Below are 22910 nucleotides of genomic sequence, written 5' to 3'. Positions count from 1 at the left end.
TTTACTGATCCTTTAAACATTCTGATAAGAGAATAGAGGTTAAAAGATCACATTTCAGGAGTTATGCTTACAAGGAACAGCTGAAGAGTGTCATTTGTACTTTCCCCCTATGATACCTTTGTGTTGCAGCTCAATAATGGCCATTAATATCTCCTTGAATGAGGCTTCACGGAAATGGTAGTTGTGAACATGCAATCAGATCGTTTAGGGACTAACAAGTGTTGCCCTATGCCAGCAGTTGACTGACACTCAGCATTTTGCATAAAATCCACCTTATCTGCTAATATTAGACACTGTACATTGTCACTTTTTCATTTAATTTTGGCACACAAAGTACATCTCAGTTCTACTGTGTATGTGTGTGAATCAAAAAACGCCTACATAAGTCTCTCTATAAAGTTGGATGATAAGCTATATATAAGCTTAAAATACAAATAACTGTTTAAGATTATTGCTTAAGCAATGGTAGTGATACTACATTATTTTAGTAGGCAATAAATTAGTTCCATATGAAGATAAACTGTAAACCCAATGAGTTTATTGTCATTAAGAAAACTGGATTACCATTAAGTAGAGGTCTAATTCTGCAGTCCACACGCAAGAAAATCTCTCATTGATTTCACTGTGTTAACTGAATGTCAATGAGAGTTTGCCTGCACATGGGCCGCAGGATTGGATCCTATATTAGTATGATCCTGCTATTATTACTGTTTTTTAAAAATCTATATTTTAAGTGGGAGATTTTCAGAAGCACAAAGTGCAGATAAGCACCCAAGTGACATTAACTTTCAATGGGAGTTAGAGTTTGTGTCTTTGAAAATCTCTTATGGACATAAAAATGAATGTTTTATAAAGTAACAGGCAAAAATAAGCAGGGAGTGGAGGCCAGTGGTGAGTCCCTTTTGAAAATTTAAAGAGGAGATTTCCAGTGTAGAGCATTTTGGACCCTGACCGTTCCTGATCTCTTCTTGGAATACCAAAGTTCACATTTATCCATGTGGCTCTAGAGCTTGACCCAGAGCCCCTCTGCCATTGCTCTGGTGGTGCAAATAGTGTGTTGGTTCAGAGCTCCCTCCTTCACCATTGCTATCCTAGTTTTTAAAGACCATTTTGAGGCAGCAACAAGTAAAGTCTGTGTCCCCCTTAATCTCCTCAGACTGGAAGGCATCCATGGTAGGGGAGATAGGGTTTGAACAAGAGACTCCTACCTCTCAGGCAAGTGCTCTAACCACTGAGCTCTGGGATATTTTGATGTGGGTCTCCTCTCTCTCTCTCCTTTTGATGCTGTTCCACTGTGGGGAAATAATGAGACTCATTGGAGCAGGGGTACTGGACCCGGGGTCTCCCAGCTTCCAGATGGGTGCCCAGACCACCAGGCTACACAGTCATTCTCTCTCTATCACCCAGTGAGTCTTTAAGTATTTATCCAAAGTGCAACAGCTTCAACGGGGGAGACTGAGGGCGCCTCACATCAAAATATCCCATAGTTCAGTGGCTAGAGCACTCACCTGGGATGTGGGACACTAGGTCCAATTCCTCCCCTCTGCCTGAGGGGAAGAAAAGATTTGAACAGGCATCTCCCTCATCTCAGGAGAGTGCTCTAACCCTGGACTAAAGTTAAAAGGTGGGCACTGCCAGCACCACCAGCTAGATGCTGAATGCCTCTGAGTATGCCTACCAGCTCAGGTCCCATGCTCCTCCGCCTGACTCATAGCTCGCTCTGGGGCTTCAGTAGGTGTCTGGATGCATAGAGCAAGGCATGCAGTGCACATGCCCAGAGGCAGAAATGTAGGCACCTAGGAAACTCTTAGAGCAAAAATTTAGATGCTTATAGGGTTACGTGGCAGCCAAGTGTGGGTTTTGTGGATGTCAGTGGAGCCTAAAAATGAGACTGAGGCACCTAAGTCTGGCGTCTAGGTGCCTAAGTACCATTGTGGATCTGGGCCTAAATATTTAGCTACACATGCACAAAAGTAAACTGAGCCAAAAACATTAAATCATGAGATGGAATTAAACTTTACACTTGTATGTTCTCTATAGTTTTGGTATAGATATAGTTCTCTATACATTCCACTATCTATCTATTTTTCTGGGTTTTTATTCCATGCCTATCACCATGGTATCTTGTTCTCCCTCCTTTTTTTCATTAGAGAGCAGTTTTTTCAAAACCAGGGCAGGAATATTGTAAAGTTCTTTGGCCATTTTGAAAGTGGTTGTGAACATTTCATTGTTAGGAAAATATCTGACACAAGAGGAACATTAATATGCAAATCAACAGACTGTAAAATTCATTTTGGTACCTCCGGGGCAGTATTTTTATAAATACAGAAACATAATTATGCATCCTCTAGAGGACTAAAAATAATTATACAAATTTACTATAAAGCCCAAAGCAGTCTCTCCTTTTAGCTGTCTGTTTTTAATATAATTTAAATCTTGTTAAAACTTAATTACCAGTTCTCTCTTGTAATAATTTGGTGGAAGATCTGAAGTCTAAACTTGCTGTTCAAGCGATAGAACTTCATCTGAGAAGCAGCGACACTGAGGTGCTCACTGTCAAAATAGGACAATAGACAGAAATAGCAAAGAAAAAGCCACAGTGGATGATGAGGAGCAGAGGGTATATATACGCCTAATAAAAACAAGACTGAGCTGATCTCTCATATAAACACATGTAAAATACCAGAGCAAATATACACACATGCGTATGCATACGTATATAGAGCTTGATTGACTCTAGCTGGCAAAATCCAGGCTGTGGGCCCCAATAGTGGAAGGTCCAAATTGAGGGAGAGCAGGGGATCCCAGTGGTTCAAGGCACCCTCAAAGCCTGCATTGCCAAGGAGCCAAGAGCTGGCCAGTGCAGCTCCAAAAGCAGGTAGCACTACTTGGGAGATGGCATGGGTAGCACACTCAGTGTATTTCCTGCAGAACATCTGCTGGTGGGATTCCTACAGAGCCCTGACCATGTTTTAAAGCTGCCTTCCCTGAAGAGAACATCTACTGCCTCTCTCAATGTTGAGCCAGGCTGGGCTGTTGCTGCCCCATCTGATGCATGTGGGAGCAATTGCTACCCACCTCTTGCTGGGGGGAATCAATCTCACAGACTTGTTAGTAACATGAGTGTCCCATGTGAAGAGTCCCTGCTAACAAATCCTAATCTAGTCTCAGACTGGCAAAACACTTTTACCTTGTTATTTCACTAGGACTAATTCATTAGCTAAGAGATTTTACCTGTGACAAGCACAGACTGGAGTTTTATACGTCCATCAGAAAGATTCTAGCAAGACCTTTTGCCCCTACAGCACTGTCTTTATAGTAACAGTTAAACCATGAAGCAGGATTGATTTCCTGAGCCTTTCCTATTTATTTGTCCTGTCTTGCCCAGAGTAGCTGGGGACTTTGGGAAGCATCCCATCTCCTTCTCATGTGCCCTCACCTATGTGGTTTCCAAGAGCATGAAGATCGTTGCCTTGGGTCAGGCCTGACATCGTTCCCCTCCCATCTGCATGTGGTATTTACCAGCTAATGTTTAGGAACAAGTAGTATTTGTTCTACTCCTGTTCTTTGAACTTTAACTCATTTACGATTGCCTTTACATCCAAGCGAAAGCAACGTTGCATTGATTTATTTCAGCTTTTTTACTATGATTGTATCCACAAAGAAGCATGCACATCCAAATGTCCAGCAAGTGAACAATTGGTACTGAGCACAAATTCAAGTGACTTGGCATGGCATCTGGTGGGGGACCAGTTGTGATTAATGCTATCAAATCATTCGTCTTCCTTTCGATTGATATGCCAGATGCTTGTTAGGATTGTTGATGCTGGTGACAGCTGTCATCACTGCCCCTTTCTATTCTTTCATATTGTGTATCCAGGGGGTGTTGATGGAAGCTGTGAAATGTTAGGGAATTCAGTATTTTACATATATCATATATCTGCCTCATTCCGTTACCTAAAACCTGTTTGTTTGCAATACACATTCATAGACTTAGAATGGACCATTTTAGACACGAGAACGAATGGATATAAACTGGCCGTGGGGAAGTTTAGGCTTGAAATTAGACGAAGGTTTCTAACCGTCAGAGGGGTGAAATTCTGCAACAGCCTTCCGAGGGAAACGGTGGGGGCGAAAGACCTCTCTGGCTTCAAGATTAGGCTAGATAAGTTTATGGAGGGAATGGTTTGATGGGATAACGTGATTTTAGTCAATTAGGCAATAACGTGCCATCGCTGGTAAAATGTGGGTCCAGCTGGAGAATCTTGCCTGTATGCTCGGGGTTCTACTGATCGCCATATTTGGGGTCGGGAAGGAATTTTCCTCCAGGGTAGATTGGCAGAGGCCCTGGAGGTTTTTTGCCTTCCTCCGCAGCATAGGGCAGGGGTCGCAAGCTGGAGGATTCTCTGCAACTTGAAGTCTTTAAATCACGATCTGGAGACTTCAACAGCTGAGATAAGGGAAATTGGGTGGGTCAGCTTTTGTGGCCTGCATCATGCGGGAGGTCAGACTAGATGACCATACTGGTCCCTTCTGACCTTAAAGTCTATGAGTCTATGAGACCATCATGATCATCTAGACCATCACGATCATTTGCCTGAGATTCATCATATTTGTTTCTGGTGCTCGTTATGTACCCCATCTCTGGCTTAAGTGCTATCCTGGAAAATTTTTGAATGCCAGCATAATGGTGTTTTTAATTAAGCAAATCATTTATACAGCTTGTATCTTTTATACAGATATAGTATCCTTTAGACTGTGGAGAGATAAGTATGCCAAATACAATAAACCTAGCTAATTGATAAAACCTAGACATTGAAATTAAGGGATAAATTCTGCCCTCATTTGCACCTGTGCATACCAAGTCATAGGATTTCATTGGCTGAAATTAACCATAAATATGTCTGTTTCCAGACATTGTTTACCCTGCAGCAACATCACAGTGTGGTTTGGAACTGGTTGTGGGATGTTTTCCAGGTTGCTGCGATTCAAGCAGAAGTGACAAAGCAGAAGCAAGATTCTGAAGATGATCTTGCCAAAGCTGGACCTGCTCTTACTGCCACAAATGCTGCCTTAACCACTCTACACAGGGTAACAATTCTGCTTCACTCCTCTAAACTGGTGTGAATAGAATTTTTTCTCTTGATTTGCAGTTCCGGAGCTGTCATTGATACAATTCATAGCTGTAACCTTCGTGTGTTGTTTTAGTTCAATTTGACTGAGTTGAGAACTTTCCCTAACCCACCTGCTCTTGTAACCAAAGTGACTGTTGCTGTTCTGGTCCTTTTGTCTCCCAGAGACAAAATTCCAAAGGATCAAAGCTGGAAGAGTGCAAAGATGTACATGAATAAGGTAGCAATGTGTTAGAATGTTTAGAAGTATTATGTATTGGAACAGTCCCAGTAAGTCTTTATTGCTGTGTGCTGGCTGATATTTGCAGCAAATGCCAAAGATCACAGAAAAGTCAGGAGTTTGTCAAATGAATTCAGAAAATGTTTCAGGATAAATTACAGACACCTTTACTGTTTTATTTCTTAAAAATGATAGGACATATTTGACAATTTCCCAATAATATACTTGTTAAATGTAGACTCCAAGATGTAAATTGCAAGTCCAGATTCTACAGTGATGAGTACTGTAGAAAAGTCTTCTTGCTACAAAAGAACCTAAACAAAAATTCAGTCTAATATGTACTTTTAATGTAGTGCTGTGACAGCTCTAGCTAAGGCTGTCATTATCAGACTAGTTCAGACTGGACTAGTTCAAGCATCTGCACCCTTGAAACTTACGAATATTTTAACCTTGTTGGCTGTCAAATACTGTCAACAAATAAAGCCAGAAGGGGAGGTGCTGGGGTTATCTACCCCTCATTGTGCTCTATGTTTTCAACTTGATTTGGATGTCTGTAATTCCATAAGTAATGCACATGTGTCAAGAGGAAAATAACCCCCACTCACTGTGTTTGGGGCTAAGAGGGTATTAACTCTCATCATTTTGCTGAGCAGGACTGGTGAGAGCATTGCTGACACCCTAAAGAGGGAGGTAGAGGGAGGCTTGTGGTATGCCCATTCACCGTGTCTCATTTCCTTTATGCCAGATTGCCTTCTCCAGCTTCCCCTATCACACATCCTGTCAATTTGTCTGCAAGTCTAGTGAACTAAGATACAGTGACTGCAAAACAGTTGCAGTTGGTGAAGGATTAATTTCATACTATATGAGAAAGGCAGCCATTGATATTGCATAAGAGGAACGCTTATCATGCTGATGAATTTCATATAGTTAGTAGCGTCAAGCATCAAAGGTTTGGCCTCAGCATTGCATCCTAAAGCTTTATGGCCCAGTCAAGCATCAGCACAGCACTAAAGTGGAAGTCTTGTCTCATGGGACAGTATGAATGCACTGACTACTGCTTATGGGCCCAATCCTCAGTCAGCCTTCAGGAGTTTTGATTAAATAGAGGCTGTAGGATGAGGCCCAACATCTTTAAAACTGCTTGTTATAAACATCTGTATAGTAGTTATTCCATTGAGGCTTTGTTTACAGAACTTTTGGAGGAAGGGGGATTTTTCATTGATGATATATTTTTAAATCGGGGTATTAAGTTTGATATATGTTAGAGAAAGAATTCTGTTTGCACCTCACACTCATAAAAAGTATGGGACAAATACTTCTGAAAGCGCAGAAGGCACAAAGGTGTATAGGCAACGGGAACTCCTTATGGATGCTAGCAAATTTCTTATCTAATTTTCATAAACACTGTGGCAGCACCATTCCTACCAATGGGGTAAGCTGTAGTATATGCTGAGAGTAGGGCAAGATGACACAGTGGATGCCTATGAATGGATGACGGAAGTGTGATTGTGAAGGAAGTTGTGTTAGTCCCGTGTAGCAGACTAGCATAGTGCATAAAGATTGTGTGCCAACTTCCGTTCTGTATCCTATTTTCCGGTTGTGCATAACTTTTCCATACTAATTCTGTGAAGCTGAAATTTTCCCTTCTTGATCCAAAGGTGAATGTTTCTGACGAGTCTGAGCAAAATCAGAGGTTTTGGAGCTAGGGCTATATGCGCGAGTGTGAGAGAGAAAATACTCTTCCCTTTGTGCCGTAATTAGAAGTGTTGTGGGTAGTTAGAAAGTAGATGCATCAGACTTGGCTTGAGTTAATCTTATGGACTTCTAAGCTACTAAGCAATCATGAAAAAAAATCATTTGGTAGTTTTGAGGTGAAGAATGGTGACACTGGGAAGTTTCACACATGCAGAATAGAATTTTCCAGTTTGCTTTTATTCAACTCAAAAGCTAAAGTAGCTTAGAACACTGGTGACACTGAACCACTTAGGTATGAGTCTGTCTGTTATTTGGGAGTGGGAGAGCTCCAGCTCAGGTTTCAGCCTCCTTTAATGTCACCAACCATGTCCTCCAAAAATATTACCAAAATCCTCCAGTACAAATGAACTAATGGAAAATGGATGGTAGTTATACAAAGCTACCTGTGCTGGAATGTAAAGGTAAAATCATTAGCCTATTTGTCTGACCATTTAGTCATAAAATTGCTGAAAGCCCTGACTATAGGTGGACTTTTCAAGAGCTTATCTTATAATCATCCCTCAATAGCTGCTAAATAGTTTTCTCTTTCAGAAGCATGCCTTTAGAGTCCAGTGCTGCACAAGGTTCTCAGTGGGAGTGGAGGGCATTCGGCCCTATGCAGATTAAAACCCCAAGTAAGACGACTATGTCATTAGACTACTGTATATTCAGAGTTTAAGTCTAGCCAGAATTATTAATTATTAACCTTTCTGCATCCAGCTCTATCACTTTGGTTATTCATCTGACTACTTGGAAGATTCAGTTTGTTTTGCTACAAAGTTGTTTATCAACTGGGAGAATAAACTGAGTCATGTTGTTATATAATACTGAGTTAATGATTGACCATTAGGCCGTTTAGATTAAGCATTTATAAATTACATTTTTGCAAAGTAATGAACTTTAAATATTTAGTTACCTTGGTTTCTTATTATTCATTATAAAACAATAACAACAAACTTCAGTGAATAAAAGGAAAATACATTATTTTCAGTTTCAAGTAGGGTTCATGTTAGTGAATCAGTCATTACCCGGATTAAATATTGATCTTCTCCAGAGATGAAATATATTCCTGTATTCTGGAACAGCTAGAATACCTCCATGATCATAGACATTTAAAGCTGTGATTATGAAACACATCATTGAGAGACACTGTATTTGCATAGCTTGCATGTAGAATGAAAGCTTTGTGTTATTTTTCTTTGAGGCTGTTGTTAGCAAATTGCTAGATTACCCAAAAGACTTGTTGAGATCAAAGAACAGGCCTGCACAAAAAGGTCATGTCTAATGCCCAAGATACTTAGTAATGTGAGTTTAAAAAAGCAGCACTACCCATCTGCAAATAGTAATAGGAGCCAGGGGAAAACACTATCCTACAGTCCTCCTGAACACTAACCTCCCATTGACTTCAATGGGAATTCCTCATGTGGAGTGACAGCAGGATTGGACACTATGAGCCATGTGTTGCCAGCCAGACTCATTTAAACTCCCATTAATTTCAGAGGGAGGTTTCTTATTTTAATTTTTTTTTTTCATAAAGATTTCCCCCCATAAACATGCAAAAATACAAAGCCAGAAAAAATATACAAAACAATCCATTTGGACTCATTTGGGATTTTTGTTTTTATTTTCTCTTTATTAACTTATCTGTTGTTTCTCACTAGTCAGATGTCTCAAGCTAAATTTGCCATGTACAACATTTATGGATCATGATAGATCCGTTTGATAACATGGAAAAGGAAGAGGAAGTTTGTTTGGGGTCAACCTGGATATTCAGGTCATGATTAACCTCAATGAAAAGAATGTTTAGAAAGAAGAATAGGTTTCCACAAATAAGAAATCTTTATCTAAGTTAACATTCAAAATGATTAACAAAAGTAGATTCAAGCCATTTGTTATCAGTCTCTAGTATGTGGATATACCTGGAGGTTTATGAAAAAGGGCTTCCACTAAGTGCCCTTGTGTAGTTTCTTAAGTGTTGGTAATTTATCTCTGTTTGCTTCACTCTCATAGCTGAACTGTGAATATGACACTCTCCCCAGACCTTCTCTAAGTACTGGCTGCATATGTGGAAATACAGTTGCAAACTGACCCAGATCTACTGGGCTGGTGCTTTGTGGCTGGTGCTAAAAGCTCCTCGAGTTTCCTGTACTACATGATTAATACATCTTCACAGTGTTTTCTCTTTGTTTTCTAGGTAAACGGTTTCCTCCAAAATCTTGTACATTTTGATAAGGAACACACCTGAGAAATCACTGTTAAGACTATAAAAAAAGATTATCTTAGTGACCCACAGTTCAACCCAGAATTTGTGTGTACAAAATCTTTAGCCACCGTCAGACTCTGTGCTTGGGTTATTAATATCATTAGAGTCCACAAGATAGATTTTAAACTAGTATTAATCTGTTCAGTTTAGAGTTTAAAAATTTCCTTTCTTTCAGCCCTACTCTTCTGAAAATGCAAAAGAATTCACTTCTTGTCAATAGTCATAATAAAGTATATGAGAAAATGTTTTTTTAAAAATGTCATAGATTATCTGTAAATCTAGATTCAAGCAAAGTGGTAACTTTACCATCTTTCTTTATTTGGAGGGGTTTGACCTTGTAAGTGTAGTCAGACCTCAGGAGTCCCTAGCGTTTAGTTCTGCATTCTGGCTGCTAGACTATATGCATGCTCTGCTCTAGCCTTTTGTAGTGGTAGTGTAAACAGTTTGGAGGGTGAAATTGCCAACTATATCGTGCTCAAAGCCAAAGTAAGCAGTCTTGATGCTGGGAAGACCGCAAGAGTTGGGGGAGGCCACGATTCTTCACTCACTTTCACTAGTATTCCATTGGCCTGGTGATCCTCCCGTAGGTCCCCTCATGGATCTTCCCTTTCTGATCAAAGCGGTGGGATTAGCTGTCTCGGTGTGGCAGTCTTACCATGCTCCAAACTCTACCGAGGGCACTCCATGGCCCCAGAGTCTCCCCTGGAGGAGGGGGCAGAGATTGGGTGGACAAGCGGCAGAAGTTGGGCCAGGGTTGAAATTGAAGTATATGAAACCTCTGTTTAACGGTTCAAAAAACTCACCAATGCCCTTGTATTGTTTGAACAACCTGCAGTAAATTATATTTAATCAGATGAGTGGATAGAACAGCTCCACATTAGCAATGTTGAAATAATTTTTTATGCTTACTCTGTGTATGGACTTTGCTTTGACACTGCCTCTGTTGGTTTGGTGAGGGGCCAATTGTTGCTATTAGTGATTTCACTAAATAGCATGTTTTAAATATGCCAATTGAAAGTTCAGAACGTTTCAAACTTTTTAATAAGTAATCACTGGTTTTATTGCTCTAGGACAAGGGATTTATGTAGCTAAATGTGATTAGCATTAATGAGAGTTACTCTGTGTGCCTCAGTCTTCACCCACAGAGAAGAGAGAAACCCGTTGCTCTGGTTATACTTGTGCTGCGAGGTGGAATTCCAGTGGGATGCCGTAATGCACTGGACAATGAGGAATGCAAGTTTTCTTCTTGTAGGAATGTACAGTACATAGGGCAGTGGTTCCCAACCTGTAGGACGCAGGAGACCTCTCCAGCAGTGGTTCCAGCTGTGTGTGGCTGCTGATATCACTCTGTGTGCAGGACAGGTTGTGGAAAAACAAAGAGAGGCTCTGAACTCCAGTGGCTGCCTTCTCCCCATCCTGTCTTTGCCCTGCATGAGACCAGGGGAAGAGAGTAGTGGTAGCAGCTGGAATAGCCCACATGGATTGGAGGAGAGGAGCACTTGGTGTGGAGAAACTGCCAGACTCCTGCTCTCACTGCAGAAGTTCTCTGTGGAGAGCAGACAGTGGCTGGTGGCTCCTTTTAAGCCACTGTCTACCTTCTCTTAAAGCAGCCACCCACCCATGGTATCTGTTCCATTTCCAACAGAGCACAAACATATCAGAGGCATCAAACCATCCTGCCTCCCCCTCTTCCTTGGCTTACCGCATGCACAGATCCTTCTAGTAAGTGGGGCAGGGGGAAGAGAAGGGAAGCCACCTGCTAATATGCCTGGTTTGGTCAGGACAAGCCCAGGTTTGGAACCCATCCCTGGAAAACATCTGTCCCCGTCACTGATCCAGGACTACGTGTCAGACTGCCCTTCCCACTACTGCCTGTCAGCTACTTCTCTCAATTTTAGCAGCTGGCTTCCAGCTCTCACCCCCTAAAGCTGCCTCTAGAGCTGGTGGAAGAACTGGGAGCTACACCTGTGCAGTATAGAGGTGCCAGCAGATGACAAAGAGGAAATCACTGAAAGCAGAGAGTCTGGAGATAAGCCTGCATTCTCTGTGGGCAGGAAAAGGTCAGTCCCCTGCTACATAGGCCAAGCCAAGCATGAGTGGGGGTGGAGTTATGAGGAACCAAGAATGGAAAGGCTCCCAATGACTTAAATAGGCAGTAGGCCTTATCAAACTTCTATTAAAATCAATGGAAAGACTCTCAATAGGAGCACTGCTGGAGAGCCTGGTTTTGTATTTGGTTTTCTTATAAGTGTTTCTGAGTCTCTTTGCTTTGGGTTGGCATAGCATGGGGTCCTGGAAGTGACCCTTCTCATCCAGTCCCTTAGATATTGCTTCCTACACATCTGTATTTCTGTGTTTCCTGGCAAGGGCTGCCTCCACCCTTACCTCTCCCCAGGGGGATAGGAGATCCAGGCCCTCTGCACGGCTCCTGGGCTTGCACAGGGTGTGCTATAGTGCTGCAATAGCAATGTAGAATATATACAACTCCAGGGGTGTGCAGCAACAAATGGACCAATCTTGGCTTTGTGCCAACATTTAAATGGGGAGGCGACATCTGGTCAGGATGACTCTAGAGCAGTGCAGGGCACACAGGTGAACACAGGCCAGTCCTGGCATAATGGAAAGCATTGTATGATGGCATTTGGAAGGCTGCCAAAGCTAATGCAAGGTAGAGCTGTGCCCCTGTGAACAATAGTCTGCATTAACCCAATACACAATGAATTAAACCACCTTCAAAGTGGATCATAGAATACATATTAACTGGCTAGTTAATACACGTCAAGAATTGCGCTGTGTGGATGTAAGTCATTTTAATTTGCACAAACTAAAGGTAGTTTGAAATAAACCCTGGGCGTAGACAAGGCTTCACAGAGTTCGGTAGGAGCTGGATCTGGCCCAACGTGAGGCATGTCTGAATATTCCCTCCCTGTCATGTGAGAAAGAGTCACTGGGTATTTTGTATTGAGCCCCACCCTTTCTATTCAGAGATGATCATTGCTCTATAATTAAACCGCCCGAATCTCTCCTACAAGTGTACTCTGTCCAAACTATCTAATAGTCTGGATTATAAATATTTAGGGCAATAATGTGAGGTTATCTCAATATAACCGAAAATAAGATTGTAATGTTCATCCCATTTTGTTTGATATATGCATAAAAGAAAATTTGCTCTTGGGTGTGTACAGTGTTTATGATTAAATGCTTTATTCATACTCGCATGTCAATCTATTAGTGTGCTGTTAATTCAAATGTTACTATGATGAATTTTATCAGCGTTAGCACATTTATCACAGGTAGATGTGAAACTTAGACAAAGGTATACGTTCTCATTAATGATGAGCAGCCTATTCATCTTACAAGAGTGTAATTAATGTTAGTTACAATACTTAATTTTTCACTGTTTGTCATGATGCATATTTAGCATTTCTTCTGTCCTTTATCAATCTGCTCTCCTGCCACGTGGCACTTCAAAAAGATGTATGTATTTAACCTGATCTGGGGCCTTGTTATTTTACAATATTTTAAAAACAGGCATTTTTTTCTCCCTGTGTTGTATGTAGCACAGTTTGTGAAAACCTAGATTTTGTAGCATTACTTGCTATAAGATTCTTGGTTCTGAACTGGTGCACTTTTAATATTATTAATAAAGTAACCAGTTAAATAAAGCACACACTAAAGAGGTTGATGATCTCTTGCTGCCATATTTGCTGAGCTTGTATAAGGGTTTAATGTTCCTAATTGTTCTCTTGTTTTTTTTAATGACATTTTACTGTGTTACTAGTAGACAAATAAATGCATTCATAATATAATTCTGTAAACTAATTGAATGTTTGAAATGTATTTGTTAAGGTAAATATGCAGTCGTACAAGCCTGTTATGTATTGTTGAGCATTTCTTTGTAAGGTAATATTGTCAGCTGTCATAGGGCCAAATTGTGCCCAGTTAGCCTGGTGATTTAGGGGGCAGAAGGAGGGGCAAGGCTAGGGTGGCAGCACAGGAGAAGGGAAATAAATGTACAGGACCATTATGGCCCCCCTTGCACAGGGGAGTGGTAGGGGGGCAGGGACCGGCCAGAGCCTTAGCTCCACTCTCCAATGCACCAAGGAGCATAGCTGTACAGGCTTGCTGGGAATAGTGCACTGCACTGCACTAGGAGTAGACCTGCTGCAGTTTACTTTCTCCCTGAAGCAGATGAACAATCACCTTGCTGGGCTGATCCTGGGGCAGTGCAATAGTGTTGTTTCTTTGAACAAAATTCCTTATTTTTACTCTATTTTTCTGTGCAAAAGATTAAAAGATCTTAGTAAAAGGCTTAGTACTATGAACAAGTTCAGAATTATATTCAGTGTTGTTTTTATTATAAAATATAGACAGCCCAATTTAGCTCTGACTTACTCTGTGCAACTGCATGGAGGCCCGTGGTGTCACGTGTGGGTAAATGAGAGTAGAATTGGAACAGAAATAGAATCTGTAAAATAGGTTTGGGCAGATACTACACTTCTGAGTTAGACAAAACTCCCACTGAAGTCAATGGGTGCAGGAATGGGAACTACTGAGACTGCTGAGATCGCCAAGTCTCATTGAACTAACTCAATGGGAGCTGAGGGCGTTCAGCATTTTGCAACACTGAGGCCTTAAATCATTGCTTCTAAAGGGTCAATCCTTCATTCTTTGGACATCCAAAATGCCTATTAACTTTGATTGGAGGGAGATGGTGTGAATTCTTGGTGAAACACCTGGGGACTATATGAGCCAAATATTTCGAGTCCAGGGTTCTATGGCTTTTGAATCTACTTGGGGTTGCTTTTTTTTCTTTTTTTCCTTCAAAATTTTTGCCTCTAGGAGAGAGGAGATGAATTCCAATTCATTATTCACTATTCCCCATTATCAACCTCTTGGTATGATCAAGAATATAGGTGCCAACCATCCACGATCTTTTCAAACAATGACTTATTTCACTTTTAAAATGCTGAAACTGTTTTACAGTTTAGGTGTATTGTGAAGTGGATCTAAAACTCCAGTCCTTGCCTCAAGCCAATAAATGTACAATACCATTCTGCTATTGCAGCAGAGAAACTCAGTTATTCAAAAGAAGTTTGAAATAGGTTATTTTATTGTTTGAATTGACTGTTTTCTTTTGTGGTTTTCCCCCTCATGGGTGAAGTGTGCCGCAACCAAATTTGGAGACTCAACATATATTTCAGACTTGAAAATTATATTTGTCCTTGACCATAAATATCTATAAGTGTAGACCAACTAGGCTTGGTTATTATTTGACCGGATCTCTGTACTAACCAGATAGTAGTTAAACTAGTAGTTAGCTATATTCCACTGTGGTTGATACAGTGCATAAGTGTTGCACTGTAACAGGAACACTATTAAAACCATCTTTACCCCCACAACATAATGTGAACAAATATAGCAAAAGATTCAATTTCTGTGACTAGAATAAAAGTATTCAGAGAAAAGGGACTCCTTCCCGCAACAAACAGTGAATTTTTCTAGCTTTAATTTTTCCTGAAAATTAAAGCTCCAAATAACTAACAACCCCACCCTCACCCCCCAAAACAAACAAACTCAGCCACCCTCCAAAAATTCCCTTTCATGTAAATGTGATTATTTTACATTAAACTCAGGGAATTGCTAACACAGCAGTATTACAGAACAACAAACTTGAGTGTGTGCCTATTTGGACTGATAAAGACTAGTTAAGTACAAAGTTGCCTTTAGCCTCTGTAACATTTCTAAGTAACAAAGCAAGTTATAAAAACAAGCTATAAAACACACCAGAAGATGAACATTTCACTCCATTTTGATTTGACTATTTAGCTTTAAAAAGGAATTTTAAAAAACACCCAGGAGCAATGAACATTTGAACTCAAAATTATCTAGTGCATGGGGGGTTTTGTTTGTTTGTTTGTTTGTTTATTTTACTTCAAAAGAAAGTGTCTCAGAAGAGAGGTTGGTTTTTCTAACATTTGTCCAATAATCCTCCAAAAAATTAACCTGATCATGTAATCCCTTGGTAAAGCAAATAAGCAGTCCTTACTCACACAAGTATTCCCATTTATTTCATTGGGTGCATGAGTAAGGGTTGCAGGGTTTGGTCCAATGTGCTGTTTACAATAATTAATTTAGATCCAAAAGGGTGTGGTTATCTTCCCTGTTGTATATTTATTCCCCAGTCTTGTTTCTCTTATTCTCATTGGTGGGCCCTTCCTAACACTGTGATGAAGAACTCCAATCCATGATCTGTATTGGATTTTTTTTTCCCTACTGTATTTTTGAATGTCATTCTGAGATCTGGATTAACCTTTGCCATACAAAGAGAAAGGGAAAGGAATATAGCCTACAAGCAGAGTGATTAAGTGTTTGTACAGTGCCTAGCACAACTGACCCTGAACTTGATTAGGGACTCTAGCTAATTAAATACAAATAATTAATAATTTTCCAAAGCTTGTGGCCTGTTTTTATTCTGGACTGACACCATTAGCACTTCTATGTCTTTCATCGCGCCATAAAGCTTTAGTTCAAGAACAGGGACAACTGAACATTTTTGTGGGTGATACTTTCAAAGAAATTAAATAATGAAATGTACAATATATTTCAGTTTGCTATGATCATTTTGATGTACCATTTGCAATGGAAATGAGTATATAACGTATTCATGTGTACAGATAAGGAAAATGACAAACACTAGCAATCTTTGTTCAATTCATTTATAATATTCAGTACAAAAAAATTTCCTTCCATTCTATTCCTTGATGAATTCTGTTTAGTTTTTAGGGGCAAAACACACACACAAATTAAAACAAAGAATAACAAATTACTAGATACAAATATGCTTAATAGCCTTCTATCTATAGGTGAGGTTTTGACTGAATGTGACTGCAAATCCTAAAGCAAAAATTCTCTGGATTTTGTCATGAGTTACTGAAATGTAAAGAACTCCATAGTGATTTTTTTGTGGAATTCATAGATCTGATGTTCTCCTTACTATAAAATACTGCTTTTATATCTGTAGATCAGACTGAGAAATAAAACAGCATATGAAATCAGATAAATGTGTATGTATTCAAATATTCCTGTGTACATGTAAAGCTGTGATGCACAACCCACACCATGTTTAAGTGGTTGTTTTTTCTTCCCAGCTAGTGTCACTCATTTTCTGCCCAATTTAATCTGCCATCAATGAAGCTCCTAACCCTTATGCCTGTGAAATACCCTACTCCAAATATAAATCGATGCTGGGTTTGCATTCCTTAAATTTGTAGATACAGAGCTTGAACCAAGGTCTTTAAGAGAGGTGGGATAACACTGAAACCTAACGATCACACATTAAATCACATGTCAACTCTTTTATCGTAGAGTATGGGTTTTCAAACTGGGGGGGCGGGGGATGATGAGATTATCAGGGGGGTGCAAGGAAGTAACTGATTAAGAATGTTTTCTTGTTTCTTCCAATTATTGTTGAGGATGTAAGAGAGTGTGAATGAGCTCTCCCCTGACAACTATCTGGAGAGGGGAAAAGACTTCAGGAGCAGATTGTATTTACATGAACATACCTACTCTGCCCAGGTATCCAGCAGACAGAGCTGTGTTGCCCAAAGTGATCAACTTTGGTTGATGTTGGGTTACAAATAAGTCAGGAAAATAACTGAAATACTTTCCTCATAGATTGTATTTTCTAAATGGACAACTTACCTAATTCTCAATTACTGAGGGACAATCTCCACTCGTATATTTTGCTTTCCACAACCAACTCTCTAAATAACTTTTCATGAGTGATATACCTGAGTATTCGGATTTTAATATCTAAAATGTATTGCTAAATCTATTCACCTAAATGTGGGTTATTGCTGATTATGTACTCTATGTATCATATGACTTTAAAAACAAACTTTGTATTTGTGGATAAACTAAGCACTATACCCAGATGTACAGACACTTTTCTCAACCTATGTATTATATAATTTTTTTAACATTAGCTTTAATAAAAATTTTAAATCTGAATACAGGGGTAGTGAAATGTTATCTTTACTGTATAAGTAAAGGGCACTAGAACTGTGCTTAGCCTGTCCTGATTGAGGGGGTCACCCTCAACTGAAATGAACTCCGCTAAACCAGGGGCTTAGATGCAGACCACTGTGAAAGTAAGCAGGGGTGGGGACAGGTGTCCCTGCTAGGAGGTGTGGGCTCTATCTCAGAGCCCCAGGCACTGTTTAAGCTGCCCCTCCCCACTGTTCAAAGACAGAGCTAAGTAGGGCTCCATTAGGAGTCTTTTCATTTTGTTAAGTGATCATTAGAGCTGGAATCACTTGTTGTGGAACAGGGTTTCTTCCCTACAATGAATTTTCCCCATTAGGATCTGACAATCACTGAGAGCTGAAAATCACATAGAGCTGCGGGGGAACCTCAAGAGACTGACCTACAGAGGTCACAGTGGAGAAGCAGGTGACAGCAGAAGGGAACTGTGGGCATCGGAGTGGCTGGCAGGGTGGCCAGTGGAGCAGCCAGCGGAACGGCAGCTGGGAGGACGGCCAGCAGAGCGGAACGGCGGCTGGCGGGGCTCGAGCTGGAAAAGGAAACCCTAGATATTGGACCTGGCCCTGGTTGCTATTGACTCCACCTGGCAGAAGGGTTACAATAAAATAAGAATTCCTCCCACTAGCTGAGTCTCCTGCCCCAGCTTCTGCTGTGGAAGAACAAGGAGGCAGGAGGGATGAGGAAAGAAGGGAGCGGCCTCTCTCTGTTTGGGAGGTGGGGGAGACATTCTAGCTCGCTCGCTTCTCCAGAGGCCGATGTGCATGTTCCCCTTGGGGAAGTAGTTCCTGCCTACACAGGCTCTTGCTCATGCATGCTGGGGATTGCACCAGGGCTGGAGGAGCCTGAGGCCTGTGTGTGACTCTGGGGGTCTATGGGACAGAGGCACAAGAAGAGGGTGCAGCTCAGAGTCCTGCTGGGGCTGCCAACCCAGAGCATGTCCTTGGCCAGGGAGGAATGGGATGGGATGCTAGACCCCAGGCATCCATGGAAACACAATTTCTGAGAAAGAGGGGGGCATGCATAGGACATGAATCTCCAAAGGGGGACACAGCAAAAAAGTTTGAGAACTTCTGCTGGGGAGCACTTGAGCAGAAATATCCAGCTAAATATCCATACTGATGCACATGGCAACAGTTAACAATGGCAAGGACATGTTGGGTTTGTAGTATACAGCCTGCAATTCCTGGCCTCTGTATGTCTGGAGGAGTGGAATAGTGCTAAGTGTGGGTGGAGGAAGAAGAATAAAGAACATTTATATGCTAGAAAGGGCCGAGCCAAATCCAGGAGCTTCAGCATCAGCCTTCTGGGAAACTAGTGAAAGGCTTATTTTCCAGTTCACTTTTCAAGGCTTGTCACCACCCTCTGCAAGGCTTGGTGAGGATTCGGTTGTCTGCAAGCCTGATGATACTCCTTTATTCACAGTGGCTGACAGCATTATATTTAGATACCTAAAAATATTGAACTTTGGTGTGGAGTGGTTGTAAACAACTGCCAGAGAGAGGAGGGAGCAGAGTTTTATTTCTCGCGGCTGCCAAGAGAGAAAAGTCCATTATTTGCAGTTGATAGGGGAGAGGAGCTGCAGCTGCCTGGGACCGGAAGGAGGGCTTTGTCTTTAGCTGTTTAAGGGGTGAGCAAAGGGAAGCCTTTCCTTCGATCTCCAGGCGTTTTCCAGGGCAGCTTCAGTGGAGTGACCTTTTCCATTTTTCAGATACTCCAGAAATATGATTGTGATAGTTACCCTTCAGTGTGCTGCTGCATGGATCAAGAAGCTTCAGATATTTTTTCAAAGAGACAAACACGTTGTTTTTAGCTGGACTCAAAAAAGCTGAAGCCAAAGTTCAGCTAGAATCGATTGGCTTACAGGCTCCAGTCCACAAAAGATTTGTGCAGGAAACTTACTGAATGCCTAGAAATATATATTGAGTGACAGAACACTGCCATTTGTGTAAGCTTCTGTGGAAATACTTTCTGAACAGATATTTTCTGGTATGATCCTGAATAAATCAAATCACATCAATCACCTTTAAGATTCAAACCAGCATTCCATAATTTCTGAGGACCGTCAAAGATAGAGCTGTACACACTAGCAAGTTGGTTTTACCAGTCTTTCCATTGGTGGTACTCCTGCCACCCTCAATATTTATTTTATCTAGCTGTATTTTTAAACATGTTATGTGAATAAAAATTACATTTATAACACTCCACAAGTAGAAAATTATTGTGGACATTTACCTTTAATAACAGCAGCATGCTTATTTATTTAGTAGAATATATTAAACTAGTTTATCTCCCAGTCTGATTTAAATATTATTCATCAATTGTCAGTAAACAGGCATGGTAGATTTTTAATTTTGATTTTTTGTAAGAGGGGTTCTTAACACCGTCTCAGAATGAAAAGGAATAAATGTCTACCTAGAATATTTCAGACCATAGGAAGAAATGTCCCTTGTACGAGCAAAGTTAGTGCCACACTGTAGTTTTTTTAAATGAGTATTTCACACAGTCTTTTTTTGTATATGTTTCTAGTTATTTATTGATCACTATACACATTTGTATCCTGGTTCTACACTGCATGCAGCATTCAAAGCCTGGCTTTATTAGCCCTTACAAGAGTAAATATGCAATACATAATTCTTGCTCCTAATTTGAACAATACTTTTGAGGTACAGTGAATGACTTTGTGCAAATCCTGGACAGAGCACATAGCCAGAGTAAATAGACTGTGCACTGGAGGAGGGAGGAAGAGAGCAAAGTCTTCTATCCACCCCATAATATGGAGCAGCGGCAGAGCTCCTCCTCTAGGCTGTGTAGACCTCATAGCTGCTATGTTCTCTTTTAGGTGTGGGTGTTTGGCCATTGACTCCACTGGCCCTGCTTCCAAGGAAATCCTTATCTGACATGCAGAGGCTATGGATATCCTGCAGGCTCCCCAGATCCTGCCCCTCCTCTCCCTCTCTCTCCCCCCACACAGAGAAACTGCTCTGAATTTGTCTGTGTTCCAGGCCTTCCATTCCCACATAGGGTAGGGAGTCAGAATTGGCCCCATAGCAGTTATGTTTATGCTAATTTTGTAGCACTGTATATTACTGTCTTGGTGTTTGTTGGAGTTGGCTGATATGCAGCACAAGTCCCAGCTAGGTGCAGAGAATGAGGCAATGACCGACAGCAACAACACAAGGGATTCCTATCACAGTCACTCAGAATTATACAACACAACACAAATAGATCTTTTGCATAATGGCTAAAAAACTATTAATAATGGCCGTCTTTAGTAGCGTAGCAACAGCCAAATCCTTCAAAAGAGCAAGTTTTCATTGATAAAGCATTTCATTTAAACATTGAAATTTGGCATAATGTGGACTATGAAATAAGTTTTGAAAGGACGCTGATGATTAAGAAGAAATGCAGTGGGCATTTAATAAATGGAGGAACCGCAAGATAATTAACTGGCATGCATAAAGATTCATGCTTTATACCAAAATTTTAATTTTGCACATAACTGTGCCTGATGTAGGCAGCATTTAATCACCTAGCTGACAGGAGTAACTACTTTCATTTAACCTTGACTGAAGATCATGAATTCTAACAGGTTTAATTGGATACATCATTTAACAGAATGAACAGAGCAAATTTTTCTCAATTCATAGGTTCTGATTGACATGCACCAGCAATAAGGCGTTGCACAATTAAAGCTGATCTGTATTCCTGGCCTGGGCAGCAATTGCCATAGTGATGTGACACTGTTTGATCACTGTGGCACTGAAACTATACTGAATTTCCCCTTGTTTTGAAAAGGGCAATGCTTTAAAAAGACAGAGACACAGAGAGAGATTTTGGCACTTTATTATTATTATTATTATTATTATTATTTTTTAACATTAAATCACATTGATATGCAGAAACTGTAAGGGAAGGGACTTGTCTTGTTATCTGTAACTTGGGGAAAAGCAAAAATGGTATCTCCTTTTATCCATTTAGTACATTATTTACAGAAAGTCAAAAATGTGGGTAGTCAAATGAAAGGTAACACATCAGGGGCTCTGACTGTCTTGGACTTTTAATTGAATAGGAAATAGTGCTGCATCGCTTTCTAAATTCACCTGCAGTTTGTTGTTCTCTCCTTACTAGAATTCAGCCACAACTTACCCGGTCTGTGTGGACACGGGAAGGGGTGCACATGTCAAAAAGGAGTAGAAAACGGGGGAAGGGAGAAAGTGGTACCTAAAAGCGAGTTCCATTTTCTTGCATGTAATATTTCATATGATGAAATCTTGAGAAAATTGCTTAGGTAAGTTAATACTGCCCCCAGGCAACTTCCAGTTCCCCAAACAGCTCTTATTCATAAGCTCACCAGCGGTTCACTGGCTCTGGCAGCAGTCCACAGGTCATATATTTAACCTACATGAACTGGAACTATTTCTTTCGTGGATTAATCACAAACAGGGGTTTCTTCTCTATCTCCTCACTGTCTGCCTATTTTTTCCCCTTCAGACAGCTGCCTTTTATTAAAAACAAAATTGCCAAAAATTACATTGCTCTCACACTGAGCCTCAGACCAATGACCCAGTTATTCCAGGGGGCATGCTGCTCCTGCTTCTAACCCTGGAAAGTTCAGAGACATTGAACTTCAAAATCGTGATTTTAGAGGTCTCTAAAATTCAATTAGCCATATATTTCTGCATCTGAGGGATTTACAGTTTGATTCATTGTACTCAGTGGGCAGAGAGAAGCAAAATTATTCCAGTAAAAAAGTTCCAACTCTCCCTAATATTTTTTAAAAGTTTGTTAAATATACAGCATAACCCTCATGGCCATATGCTCAGCCCCTCCAGCAGCACAGAGGGGATGTAATGCTGCCTGAGGTTTCTTCCAGTATATGGGGAATGCCTAGCTGGTATGGGACTGGTATCTTGGCCTCTCCAGTACAAGGGGTGGAGCCAGAGGTCAATAGGTATTTAGGCACTTAATGCCCATTGATTTAAATGGGAATTAGGTGCCTAAATACCCAAGAGGAGCTGGGCCAACGTGCCTTGGCAATCCTTCCTGAGCCTGAGGCTGCGTTAACATGCCCCATGCAGGGGACAGGAAGGTAGCAGAAAACCACCTTTACTCCCAGCCTCTTCACTCCTCTGCTGTGATATACCTGGGGATCTGACCCTCAATACGATGGTGTGGTATAAAAGTTCCTTATCTAAAATAAATGTAACGGCCCTTGTTAGGAATGTTTGTTGTATAACTCACTTGGTCATGCCAAACTCATGCCAATAAAATTTCTGTACCAGCCACATGTGTTCTGTATTATATACATTACCCTCCTATAATGCCACAGGGATTTCAACCAGACCATTAATGAATGAAGCTTTACAACACCCCGGTGAGGTAGCTAAATATTATTATCATCCTCATTTTGCAGAGGGGCAAACCACAGCACAAGGAGGTTTGGATTTTTCCCATGGTATACAGAGCAAGTGAGTGGCAGAACTGGGGTTGAAACATGGAGCTCTTAAGGCACCTG

General features: G+C 40.8%; 1 pseudogene; it reads left to right on the top strand.

Moving 5' to 3' along the window:
- The window catches only part of LOC112106044, a 223149-nt pseudogene that overhangs the window by 155108 nt on the left and 45131 nt on the right, over nucleotides 1-22910 (top strand).

Source organism: Terrapene carolina, unplaced genomic scaffold, assembly GCF_002925995.2.
Source record: "Terrapene carolina triunguis isolate 2854851 unplaced genomic scaffold, T_m_triunguis-2.0 Scaffold62, whole genome shotgun sequence".
In the NCBI taxonomy this organism is placed as follows: Eukaryota; Metazoa; Chordata; order Testudines; family Emydidae; genus Terrapene; species Terrapene triunguis.
Note: the sequence above shows the minus strand (reverse complement) of the source record. Positions and strands in the feature narration are given on the sequence as shown.